The sequence below is a fragment of the Ahaetulla prasina genome, chromosome 2 (genome assembly GCF_028640845.1).
Source record: "Ahaetulla prasina isolate Xishuangbanna chromosome 2, ASM2864084v1, whole genome shotgun sequence".
NCBI lineage: Eukaryota > Metazoa > Chordata > Lepidosauria > Squamata > Colubridae > Ahaetulla > Ahaetulla prasina.
The window spans coordinates 226,795,626-226,807,705 of NC_080540.1; the positions used below are offsets into that span (position 1 = coordinate 226,795,626).

The 12,080-nt window shown below is 39.7% G+C and overlaps 1 protein-coding gene across 11 annotated transcripts in view; it reads right to left on the reverse strand.

Annotated features, from left to right (window-relative positions):
* KDM4C (lysine demethylase 4C) overlaps window positions 1-11,556 on the reverse strand; it is a 257,900-nt gene extending 246,344 nt beyond the window's left edge. For 4 of the 11 annotated variants that reach the window (XM_058170003.1, XM_058170000.1, XM_058170006.1 and 1 more), the window contains exon 1: window positions 11,172-11,385. The gene's annotated coding sequence lies outside the window, so the exon portion shown is untranslated. Of the gene's footprint in view, window positions 1-8,493; window positions 8,509-11,171; window positions 11,396-11,432 lie in introns of those variants that run through there. The other 7 variants (XM_058170007.1, XM_058170005.1, XR_009153550.1 and 4 more) reach the window with 6 other exon arrangements.
* Between the last annotated feature and the right edge of the window lie 524 nt (window positions 11,557-12,080).

Sequence of the window (12,080 nt, forward strand, 5' to 3'; positions counted from 1 at the left end):
AATGCAAGTAAAAGTCAATCAGAAAGTTACTCCTGATTAATAGAAAGTTACTTAGTGGGGCTTGTGTAAATGGCTGGCTAGAAATGCATTCAGGTTATTCACTTGTTCCATATGCGTTTGTTGATTTCATGACTCTGATAATCTGTACGTGCTCTTGTTGATGCATACTGGCATCTCTTCACAGCAGAGTGTTTTGCATCAGGAGCAAAGCAGTATCATCCTAGTGTTGGAATAAATTTCCTGTGTTCATTTCCCAGCTGGGGAGCAGTCACGGATGCTGAGAAGAAATAGACATGGAAGCCAGCTGCCAGAAAAGGGATCCTTTAATTCAGGAAGGTAAGAAAACTAGTGACACAGCTCCAGAGTTCCTGGCTTGCAAACAGATTGGAGGTGTGACTCTGAGCCGTTTACATTTAATTCACCTTTGAAGCTCCTGCAGCTTGTTGGGCTTATTTGTGTGCCTCTAGTTCAGGGGTCAGCTACCTGTGGCTCCAGGGCCACATGTGGCTCTTTGGACCCTCTGCCACGGCTTCCTGTCACAGCAGTGACATGGTCAGTCCCTTAGTGTGGGAGCAAAGCGCCCCTGCACTTGCCTTTGCACGGCAACAGCATTCCGCCTGGTACATTTGCCGTTGCCACCATCAAAGGCTGCTGGGAGAGAACGGCAGAGGCGGATCTTGCAGGGTGGGGGCCATCCCCCAATCCTGGCCTTCCTCCTCCCTTGTGGGCAGGACCAAGAGAAAGAAGGGGGCGGCGTGGGGAAGTGCTCCCCTACCCGCACCGCTTTCTGTTTCTTTTGCCTTTCTCAATCTCAGCTCTTTCAGAAAGAGCTATATTTCTGTTTGCTTTCGTTTTCCCGGGGGAAGGGGAAACCAACTCTCTCTCCCTCTTTCTCTCTGTCTCCCTCTCTCTCTCTCCATCTCTCTCCCTGTCTCCCTGTGTGTGTGTGTGTGTGTGTGTGTGTGTGTGTGTGTGTGTGTGTGTGTGTGTAGCTCTCTCTCGCTCCTTGCCTCTGTCTCTTCTCTCTCTCAGAGAGCCTTGCGTGCTGTCTTTGGGGTTTTTCACCAGCTGTTTTTTTTTCTTCCTTTTGGAAAGCCAGGCTGGTGGAGCAATGAGCGCAATCTGTGGTGGTGGCTTCCCTCCTCCTCCCCCTCCTCTCATGCACACCTTTCTGGCCCCGCCACATCCAGTCAGAGGGATGCGAGAGGAGGGGGGAGGACGGAAGCCTCCTCCGCAGGTTGCACTCATTGCTCCGCCAGCCTGGCTTTCCAAAAAGAAGAAAAAAAACCGGCTGGTGAAAAGCCCCAAAGAGAGCATCCAGGGCTGCAGGGCTTTCCGAGTGTGAGACGAGACAGAGACAGGGAGCAAGAGAGAGCGAGACACACACACAAAGAGACATAGAGAGAGAGACACACACAGAGAGATGGTGGGAGAGAGAGAGAGAGAGAGAGAGAGAGAAATGAGAGAAGGATGAGAGGGAGATAGTGTGATAGGGAGATAGAAAAAGAAAGACAGATGAGAGAAAGAGAAAGAGAAAAGGAAGGGAAAGGGAGATAGAGAAAAAGAAAGATGAGAGAGAGAAAGATGCAGAAAGAGAGGAAAAAAGAGATGGGAGGGAGGGAGAGAGGGAGAGAGAGAGGGAGTAACTTATTTCCCATAGAAAATATGGAGCCACAAAACCTGGGTAGGTGTGACTGGGTGGGAGTGAGTGACATCGAGTTTGCCATGCCCACCCAGGTTTTATGGCTCCCAGTGTTTTGTTTTCTGTGGTAAACAGGCCCACAGAAAGCAAAACATCTGGTCCCCGGGCATTGAGTTTAACACCCCTGGCCCAAGGTCATCCAGCTAACTCTCTGCCTAAGGCATAAATAGAACTCATGGTGTCCCAATTTCTAGTCTGATGCCTTAATCACTACACCAAACTGTCTCTCAGTATTAATATTAATTATTTAAGATTATTGTAGAGGCAACCACCATACTATACAACAAACTGTTCTAAATGGGACTTAGTTCCTTGGGTTCCTGGAAAGCCACTTGACAAAAAACATTTCAGTTGCACTCATAATTACAAGTTTACAGATAGTGCAACACTTCTCCAATTTTGTGCATGAACAATCTTTTTTTTTTTAGTAAAAGAATTTCTAATACTACTCATCAATCAGTGGTGGGTTGCTACTGGTTCGGTCCGGATCTTGCGAAATGGTAGTAATGGCAGTGGGATGCTCCGCCCACCCACCCAGATGTCATCACGGACGCTCTGCGCATGCACAGAAACTTGTGTGCATGTGCAAAAGTGCCATGTATGCACAAAGCAAATATGCACATGCGCGCACTCCTGTTGTGACTGGTAGCGAAGGTAAGTGGACCACCCGTCATCGATATATATTATATTATCACATGTGCTGAAAAGCCCAATTGGGCTTATTATCCGGATATGTCTTATTTTCAGGGAAACACGGTATTTGGCTATATCCAGAATCTTAACAGTTGTAAAGATAATTTAGATACAAGCATAAGTAATTTGATATCATTTTGAAAGTATATGAATATAACTTCATGTAAGTAAAATTATCTTTTAACTATGCACGTTTATGCATGTTTGAAAAATTAGTGACAAACGATTTGGAAAAGAAGATAATCCAATCTTATCTCATGTTATCTGTCTATGATTATCTGATTGAATATAATTTTTTAGATAAATAGGTTGGCAAACTTAATTTTCCAGGGGAGCTCATCTTTTCTTTGAGTTTGCCTCAAATAGGCTAGTAGAAAACAATATTTGGTATATTAAGATATTAATTTAGAATCCTGATCTCATGCTAATGCCTTGATATAGATAATGATATATGGATACCATTATGTTCTAATCTGTAAAATATTTATGTTTTTAGTAACTCAAAAGACATTCATTGCCTCAGAGAGTGACTTAAAGATAAACTACTGTGCATCTAAACCCCAAGAGACATACCTGTATGTCCCAGGAAATCTGACATAGGTTTAAATGCACCCGTAACTCCTAAGCTAATGTCATAGCTAAATGGGAGACACATCAAAAGAATTGTTAACATAAAGCAATAGTTCACATTCTGAATAAGAACAAAAGATCCCTACAGCTCCCTATGCAGCATAGTGTCCCAAACTTCCCTGTAAATATTGTTTATTTACATTTGAATCTTTATGAAATCTTTTGTGCAGAAAACAGTCTTCCACTTAACAACTTTTTTAAATACTTGTTAGCTTGGTTCACTATTTACCAAAATTTGGGTTAACAGGTAAGCCAAAGAACCTAAAATTATCATTAATACCTACACACTATTTTGAGCACAAACATGGGTCACGCTAGTTAATTTATTTAATTAAATATTTCTAATTAGTAATTTCTTTCCTTTCTAAATCTATCTCCTTATGCTGCCTTTCCCCCCCCTAACAGTGTAATGAGAAATGCTCTTTGAAATACCCTTTAAAATCAGTATAGAATAGCAGCCTCATACACAAATTCTTATGAATTCCACATGAAGACCAGTTCATTCGCCAAAGTCTTTTCATAGATAACACAGAAGTTTCAAGTGGCTCAAAAAGGAAGTACTACGTGTCTTTAAATGTAAATTTATTTTACTGAAAAAGAGAAAAATGTTATTATTTTATCTTTTGCCATTTAAGTCACAGGGATAGCCCAGGGATGGTTGAGGTTGCTTTTGACCTTGAAGTTGTCTACAGTTGTTATAAAGGCCTGTATAAAAAGCTATGAATAACCAAATCACTGGATTTACAGACTCTGGGAGTCCTGCTGACATGCCCAAGCACTGGAACTCCAGGCAAAGACATCTCCCCACTTGAAAAAGTTGCTATTCTGCCGTGAATTCACAGAATCTACCACAACCTTTATAAGTAGACACCCACCTATCCATACAGGGTCTGAAAGAATCATGGTCAGCTATAGGGAGTGGATCCATGTAACTGTTATTGAATGCAAAGAGAAGATGTGGTAAAAGCAGGAAGAAATCAGGAGGTTAGAGTGCCCTTATTTTTGACTAGCATCATTGGCCCTGGCACAGAAACATTTTTTTTCAGCCTAAGGGAAGATCCACACTGCTTGGTCAAAAGCTGCAAGATTTGCAATTGTTTTCTTTCTGTGTGACTGAAGCACTTTTTATTGTTCTGGATTGCAACAAGCCAACATTCACCTTTTCTTTCCTGTCTCTTCTAGAATTATATGGTTTGCTTACACCTCATTTGCCACACATATTAAAAGGGGCAGGGAACAATGCTCCCTTTTAAGATAGCCTTAACCAACAGGGAGATTAATTACTAATATTTTAATAACCCCACTGGAAATTTCTTGGAGAATTGCATATAGATCACAGGCCACAATGGTATAGAAAGCTACTAGGGATGGTGTAGTTAATTTTGCAGTGTTGAATCTTTTAGGAATCTTCCAACATTATGATTTTTTGAAATATCAACTAATCCAAATTGTAGCAGCTAGACTTTGATTTGGTACTTATAAATAATTCTAATATTCTTCTGCAGCTTCAGATTTCAGCTTCTTGGTTCAATTCAAAATGCTGTTTTAAATCTTTAGAGATGTAAAGAGAATAGAATCCCCCATCTAAGAAGACTAATCTAATCTAGCCCAGTCAATATGATCACGAAACAGTATTTCTAATCTTCAAACTTCTCAAGCAAATCAGGATGATAATATCAGCTGCCACTGAGAGGTCTGTTAGCACCAAAAGAAGCATAATCCCACTGTCCAAATCCCAAAAGTGGTCATTCAGCACAGCAATCAATGCTGTCTCAATCCTTTTGCTCAGGTTTGAATTCTGACAGGATTACCTGCTTCCTCTATTATTTTCTGGACTCTAAAAATCAGGGATCCAAGAACAGGGTTTGGGAGGAGGATTATTGTTCAGGTGCCACTTCCTCCCTTAATTACTTACTGAAACTGGCTGTATATAGCCTACTCTGATACCATAAGAAGTCAGACAGATAATGTATCCATCCACAGGTAAGCCTGTATCAACTTCCTTAGATGTCACAAGCATAAATGGGAAAAGATGCAGTGCAGGTAAAATAAGCAAAATTGACTCTGATTTATCCATATTTCATTCTTCTCCTGCAAAGCAGAGATGGGCAAAGTTCTCAGTACAAAAGGAGGTAAGATTTACTTCCTAAACCGATTCAGGAGGAAGGATGAATCCAGTCTTACACACATTTCTGCTTTAGAGATCCCAATAATTTTTAGAGCTGCCTACCTTTTAGATCTACCCAAGAATTCAGAGCAATATTAAAAGAACCTTAGTGGCATTTCATCGTATTGAATTAATGAGTAGAAGATGCAGAGCCTTTTCAGTGCTCTAGTTAAGATATCTCTCAATTAAAATCTTTCTCTCAAATAAAAATCTGTCAATCGTTGTTGGAGGTTTTTTAATTGAATCAAAACATACTTATTTCAATAACCTTTATAAAACATAACTCTTACTTTCTTTTATGTAGAATATTTGTTTCATTCTTGCTGGTTGACCTTTGTGTTACATGTTTCCTATTGCTTTTTAAAGAATTCCTTTAAAAGAATAGCTGACTATGGTGTATGTACTTACCCTATGTACTTTCAGTAGATAAGCCTGATATTTATTTTATATTCAAAGTTTTAATAACATATAGTTATTAGTTAGTATTGTATATACAGTAGCACTGAAATTAAGGAAACAACTTCACTATGTCCGATTTCACAGGTTGTTAGATCAAATAAAAAAGTAGGTTTTCTGCAACATTTAACAAAATAGTACATCATTTTCACCTTTCAAGACAAAAATCCCATTTTAGAGATTAGAGTTAGCATGTCACAAGGCCCATCATTAAGCAAAATGAAGTTATCTGTTCAAGCTGCAGATAATATGAGCACAGCAATTGCAGACTCTTAAACTCTTCTTCCAGTCCTCTACCAACTCTTCCCATCATATCTTTTGTACAGTAGACCTGAATGTACAGCTTATCTTGTATTCTCTAGATCAAGGGGGTCAAACTCAATTTCATTGAGAGCCACATCAGGATTGGGTTTGACCTTGGAGGGTTGGGTGGGGGTGTGGTGTGGGCGCAGGGGTGAAATCTAAAAAATTTTCCATACCGGTTCTGTGGGCGTGGCTTAATTGGTGGGCTTGGCTTAGTGGTCAGATGACTGGGTGGGCGTGGCCAATAGCAATAAATAATAAAAATAATAAACAAAGTATAAAAAACAATAAGAGGTATCAAAAACCAACTTTCACACTTTACACACACACAACACAACTTACACACAATGTAAAAGCAGCTGCACTTCACACAGCCACAAAAAGCTCGAAAACCAACTTTCACACTTTACACACACACACACACACACACACAATGCCACATACAGCTTTCTGAGATTTTGTGTGTTTGTGTAATTAGAGTGAAATACTACAGAAACACACCAAATCTCAAAAGCTGCACAAATATTTTATTTTATTATTTTATTTTATTTTATTTTATTGTGGACTTCAAATCCCAGAGTTTCTCAGCCAGCAAAGCAGGGAGTCAAAGCAAGCTTCTTTTTTTTTTCTTCAGTAGCTGAAGAAAGCACGGTGTTGCCAGCCCAAAAGAGCAGTAATTATAGGTAAGTGAGGAGGGGGAATTGGCTGGGCATGGGTGGGGCTCTTGTAAGTGGGGGCTGTTAAACAGTGAGTTTAAAAGCCTGTGAGGATCAGGAAACTCCTCTGGGATTGCCAGAGGAGGCTTTTAAAACCTCGTTTTTTTTCTTGTTTTTTTTTCCCCTTCGGCTGAAGAGGGTTTTTTTAAAAAAAACTTTTAAAGGGTTTTGATGATCTCTGCTCAGCCCCATGATCATCAGAGGGTTGTTTTTTTTTACTTTTAAATGCATGTTTTGGCTGAAGAAAAACTTTTAAAAGTAAAAAAAAAAACCTCTGCTGATGGTGCAGCTCAGCAGAGGCAGGGGGCGGGGCCAGGGATTTTTGCTACCGGTCCTCTGAACCAGCAGCTGCCATCGCTACCTAATCGGGCGAGCCGGTACGAACCGGGAGCATTTCACCCCTGTGTGTGCATAACAATGGTGGGTGTGGCCATGGTGGGCATGACACAGAAACGCACCTCCACAGACATGGTTTTATAAATTTATAAAAATAGGGAGGTGTACATTTCTGTTATTTTGCTTTTTTAATATTTATTTGATCTACTTGATCACTTTATGAGACAGAAACCAGATCAAGAAACTGACTGCATAGAAAAACTAGAACTATAAATTATTGTCATAGGCTAGTAGCAGAATACTGCAAGCTTTTCATCCCTTTTAAACTTCTGATCAAGAACGGCCTCCTGCAGTATTCTGGAGGCCCTGTTTTGGGCCTCTGTTGTGACCCAGGCCCAAGTAGATAGTAAGAAACTCAGTCCGTGGAAAAACAAACTTTATTCGAACAGCTGGGAATTACTTCATTCCCAGCATCGTTCAACTCAAAGTAAAACAAATGCCTCCCAACACAAATTCCTCAGTTATCTCACAAACCTTAGTCTAATTAGGCAAACTGCCAAAGTCCCTTCCTGACAAAAGCATGGCTAGCTGAGAAATTCTGGGAGTTGAACTCCACAAGTCTTAAAGTTGCCAAGTTTGGAGATCCCTGTTCTAGATTAATATATTCTCCTCAATATAGTGAAATATTTTTTCCTGTCATCAATTTTCAAACAATATTCAATAAACAATCCAGCAGGCTTCTGTTTGTGGAACTAAGGAAAGACACCATACCATTCCTTACTTCAGGAAGTAAAACAAGCAGGATTGCCATATTTTTGAGGGTGCACACTTTCTTAAAGATTAAAGCTGAATTTCTTCAAGGTTCAATAACTTGGTATTCAAATCACAGTAAACAAAGTATACATCATGTACACACTAATTTATATTCCGTGGTACAATTCTACATTTCATAGAAGTTCACACATTACAGTTATGTGTAAAAGTCTCAACATGCTTTCTTAATGCTACCCAAAATGAGGCCAAAGGTATTTTTTTTAAGGTAAGAATATTTCTATATGTTATTCTTGGCATTTGTTTCACCTTCAATCACATAATATAGAAAGGTGTTGCAATCATAGCAAGAAAGATCATTCTTTACTCCCAGTTTTCTTTTTAAAATGTAAGATAAGCAGGAAATGATCAATATACTAAAAGATTGGGAGAGGGGGCTGAAAGTTTTATAAAAAGGAAAAATATTGATTTTCATCTGTAGATTACATTAAAATGTACAACAGTCTGTGTATGAGAGTTTTATGCAGAATTTTATGAGCATTCTACGACTTAATTAGATATTTCTATAATTTTAACCCATTAAAAATAACTTCTAATTTTAATGTCAAAAATTATATAGTTAAAAAAATCAATAAATGTAATAATGTATTTAAAATTATAAGTTTAAGAACTAAGGTATAGAATGACAACTGTGAACTAAATCAGAAAACCTAGCTCACCTAGCTTGAGTAATCAGATAGGTCTTCAACTAGCCACACTTAATGTAAATACCACCTGAAGAGGGAGAGAAATGCACAAACAGTTCTGTCTCAAATTGCCATGTCCTACATTTGAAATTTCAGAAACTACCTCTAGAATAGTCCTAAATATACCAAACTCGTCTTCAGGTTAACAGTGTACAAAACATACTATGTATCTGTGTCCAGGAGGAACCAGAACTGATAAATTGATCAAAAAAATGAAATATTTGCTACAAAGTTTCTACTGATGAAACTAGAGGCATCCCCTGATTATCAAATACTCATTTAGAGAAAGGGCACCCTATCCAAATCAGTAACATTTCAAATGTCGAGAGAAAAAAAACGATACGGAGTCTGCCTATCATGCTGATACTCAGCCTCAGATGTCCTTCAACCTATCACCAATCTTAGCGCTTATTCAATTTCTGAAACATTTTTCTAGGCATAATGCACATCGTGCATGAGAAATTTAAATTTGAGAATTTACAAAATATTTATACATCAGAATTCGTTATAAATAACATGCAACACAATTTGCGTATAATTCATTAAAAAGACAACCTAAGATCCCCAAACAAATTTTAAACACGAATACATTATGGACTCAAATTTGCTCAATTCTAGCACACAATTGCTTTATCAGATTCAGTATTAATAGGTAAATCTATGGCATGAATGAGTGAGCATTTTGGTACAGCTAAGCCTGAAAAAATAGATTGAATTGTTCTAATCTAAACTATTACCACAAAGGCTAACAAATGATAAAACTGGTTTTAAACTGATCTGGGAAAAACTGTATTCAGATCTGGGATATAACATATTCATGATTATTCCTACAAATATAAAAGTTTCAGGATTCTTAATTTAAAGTAAACCAAATCAAACTGAATGAATTTTTAAATTGAATATTAAATACTTTTAAGAAGGAAACAATCTGTCAGTATTATAGAAGCCTTCAAGATAAATTATGGGAACTGAAAATAATATATGGTTCTAAGTAGAACATAGTAAATTTATCAGAAACTTATTGGGGAAAAACTTGAATATAAAATCTTGGAAGGCACATTGCAGTAACATTTAAGTTGTAGACAAAATAAATTCCACTACAGCAATGGAAGATAATTTAAACGGACATATTTTGGGTAGAAATGGTGATAAACTAAAATACAGACAAAACAAATGTAAGATAAGTTTGCATCATTTTCCATTAAGGGAAAAGAGACTTTGCATTTTAAAATAAATTAAGCCAGTTTTAGAACACTGTACATTTAATTTTTGTAATTTGCACATATTTACAACTTCCACAACTATTTTTTCTGCAAGTGTTCTGCCAATTTTCAGTAGTCTAGTCAGAGAAAGCCCTGGGAATTAACAAAAATGGCCAGTTGTGGTTGTGTGTTTACCACCCTATTAACTGATCTAAAACACTAATTCTTTATACAGCTAAAACACTAATTCTTCATACAGATAAAGAAATAAATCATACAAGCAAATCTTATAATAACTTCAAGTAAACTCACACTCATTCGATAAAACTAATTTCCAGGTCACAAAAAAGACAAAGACTTAGAATATCTGTGAACGAAAAGGATTTGTGTACAAATGCTGATGCCATATCAATCTGTTTAGTCTTTGTGGTGTCAGTTTCCAATATAATTACACATTAGATGCTTTATTTTTAATTCAAAAGCAGGAATAGAGATGAAGTCCAGAATTTCATTTTTCAGAATGTTCCAAATAAGCACACAAATGTAATGTTTAAAAAACTTCTGGCAGCCCGATTTTTTAAAAAAAGAAACACACACACACCCCACAATGCCTAGCCCTTGAAATCCCTACAAAATTACTCTGAAGCATGACTTACAAAAGAATAAAAAAACTTAACTGCAAAAACCATTTAAATGTAGCTGCCCCTTAGGGGATCACTCTTCATCACTTGTGAGCCCTCAGTGCAAAACACCTGAAAGAAACCCAGTTATTTGGTCTTACTGAACTGATACTTCGCTCTGCCTTTGCCAATTCCACAAAAGTGGGGGGAGGGGGGCAGACGGAACAACTTCTTGGATGCTGCCTTTGTGGGGATATTCCTCACCTTCCTATCGCCAGATGACCTTACTCCCAAAGCTGGCCTCAATCCCGAAGGGCCACCAGTTGACTGGAATTTCTCTCCCAGCCAAGGCCAGGACTTGGCTCCCCCGAAGCCTTGCGACTCCCCCTCCTAATTCCTTCTCCCTCTCGCCCAGCCTTCTCACCTGCCTCCCCACTCACTAAAGCTTTTACTCCCCCGGCAAAACCGCCCTTCCACATCCCCTCTCCTTCCCTCGGTTATTTTGTTTTGCCCACATCGCCCCTCGGGGGTTGCTCCTCCACGTTTCTCACGAGGCCAAACCCCACCAAAAAGGTCTTCCTTCTCCTCCTCCTCCTCCTCCATCCCCAGAGGGCCAACCCCGACACCGCGTCCTTCTCTTCCACTCCTTTTTTTCTCCCCTCAGCCCGGCCGCCCGCCCACCCGCAAGCAGCCTTCCCCGTCGATGACGGGGCGTCCCCGGCCCATCTGTTTCGTCGGGCTGTTTCTCGCCGTGGGGAGGCGGGGGAAGCCGCCTCCGCCAGACAAGCGGGTTAAGCCAGTCCTCCTCCATCACCTTTGCCCATTTTACCTGGCCGCGAGAGGAGGTTCAAAACGACGCTGCCTCGAGACACGACTGGAGAACGCCGGTTGTCAAAAGTCGCCGGACTTCCTTGAAGCTTCCAACTACGATTGTAACTATCAAACCCACCCTCCAACCTTACACACACACACACACACACACCTCGCTGGGACTTGTTGTTCCGCACACGGATGACAGCTACTTAGCTGCGCAGGCGCAGTCCGTTCGGGGAAGGAAGGAAGAAAAAAAAAAAAAGAACTTCCCACTCACCCAGCCAAACCCCGCTCCCCTCGCTCGCCGCGAGAGCTTTTTGAGGAAGGCCACCCCTGTGACGTGAAACGCGGCGGCTTCCTTTCCGCGACCACGTGACCTAAGTGGTTGCACACGCGACCTGTGCGGTTCCGCTGCTTACGCGGTGGTGCCATTGAGTCGGAGCGTTCCGAAGAGGCGAGAGGCTGAAGAAAACAAATCCATCGTGTTGGGTCACGTGGGTTCTGCACGTGGGATCCCGGCTGCTGGGCTTGTCTCTCTCTCTCTTTTTTTTTTTTTTTAAGATCTCGCGGAGGCTGTCTAAAAAAAAAAAAGAAAAAAACCAAACTCATCAGAGATTGAAATTGGAGCGCTGGGCACCAAATCATCAAGAGAGGAAGAGAGGAAGAAAACAGTTGGGGGAAAACACACTTATTCATTCGCGCAGGACTGGATTAGATTTTAAATTTATGGGTTTTAAATGGGTTTTATTTTTTATATTGTTTTTAAACATTTTAACATTTTTAAACATTTGGCCTTTTAGAATAAGTTTTTTAATTGTTATTTTACTTTGTATTTATGTGTTTTTATTTGCCTGTGAACCGCCCTGAGTCCTTCGGGAGATAGGGCGGTATATAAATACGATTAATAAATAAATAAATAAAAAAT